This window comes from Tachyglossus aculeatus, chromosome 24 (genome assembly GCF_015852505.1).
Source record: "Tachyglossus aculeatus isolate mTacAcu1 chromosome 24, mTacAcu1.pri, whole genome shotgun sequence".
Taxonomy (NCBI): Eukaryota; Metazoa; Chordata; class Mammalia; order Monotremata; family Tachyglossidae; genus Tachyglossus; species Tachyglossus aculeatus.
The window spans coordinates 10,521,530-10,522,792 of NC_052089.1; the positions used below are offsets into that span (position 1 = coordinate 10,521,530).

The following is a 1,263-nucleotide window of genomic DNA, read 5'->3' on the forward strand; positions in this document are numbered from 1 at the left end:
TTAATTTCCCACCCCAAAGCCAGAATAATTCCATATTTGCTCTCTCTCTAGAAGGAAAGAGGTAAAGGGGCTCAGCATCACCTGCCTGGGCAGATGTTAGAGAGGCTGAAGGATGGGAGAGGGAATTGTGTAGGAAATTGAAGGGACTGGACATCAAAGAGAAAGGGGGAAAGGGGAACATTCCTTAAAGTTAATCAAGCCCAAGTGCTTAATACTGAGCTTTAGTTAACAAATACCACTGTCCCTGCTGTCTCTCCACAGATAAGCTTCATCGTCTAACGTTTTGCCTCCTCCTCTCTACCAACTTTGCTTGATTGTACTTTCCCAAGTCCCCTCTCAGGGTGGCACCTGGAGAGTTTCCAGTCCTCTACCAGTCTTGACTACAGGAGGGAGAGTCAAGCAGGGGCCTACCCATTCCATTCCTAGCTTGGCCAGTGGCTAGCAAATGGAAGGCAATCTGCTCCAAGTCAAAACTCACCCGTGCTGGGCAGCATTGGCGTGGGAAAGAGTCAAAGGCAGAGACTCGAGTTTACTGCGCGGAAGGTGACAATGTTAAACCACTTCCGTGTATTTTTTACCAAGAAAACTCTATGGATCCACTACCAGAATGACTGCAGGTGGAGAGCGGGGCATTCTGGAAGAGATAATAACAATAATAATAATTGCATTTATTAAGCGCTTACTATGTGCAAAGCACTGTTCTAACCGCTGGGGAAGTTACAAGATGAGCTGGGGAAAGCCTCTTGGAGGAGGTAAGTTTTAGGAGAGCTGTGAAGGAAGGGAGGGGGACATTTAAGGGGGTACTGAGTTGCCTGCCTGAGGAAGAGGGCGGAGTTGGAGACAGCTAAATCCAGAGTCAGAAGGAGAAGGAAAGTCCGCAGGGGTGTAGTGGAAGACTGGTGAAACTTCACTGGGCTGTTATAAAATCATAATACTCTACATTGTAACTTTAAGACCGAAAACCAAAACAGGACATCAACAGTACTCCAAATTTATGAAATAACCCCAAACTTTCTTCCCCTTAGAAAAGCTCCAGGTGGGTTTTGCCAATCCGGCCCTCCTCCACCAAATGCTGTACTAACTCCACTCTGAGAACATACCTTGAGTGACTGTTTTGCGGACGATGTGTCTGTGGTGTCACTGTGGGTCAGAAACAACTCGACGGCATAAGACAAGACTCTCCCAAGGACTTACTATAAGACAAGACTCTCCCAAGGACTTACTATAGTGCTCTGCCCATGATAAGTGCTCAATAAATACAAT

General features: G+C 46.5%; 1 non-coding gene across 1 annotated transcript; it reads left to right on the plus strand.

The window, feature by feature from the left end:
* Positions 1-330: 330 nt before the first annotated feature.
* On the plus strand, positions 331-468 carry LOC119945344. Its single transcript, XR_005456213.1, has one exon. It is a non-coding gene; the product is annotated as a small nucleolar RNA SNORA7 (small nucleolar RNA).
* The last annotated feature ends 795 nt before the right edge of the window (positions 469-1,263 follow it).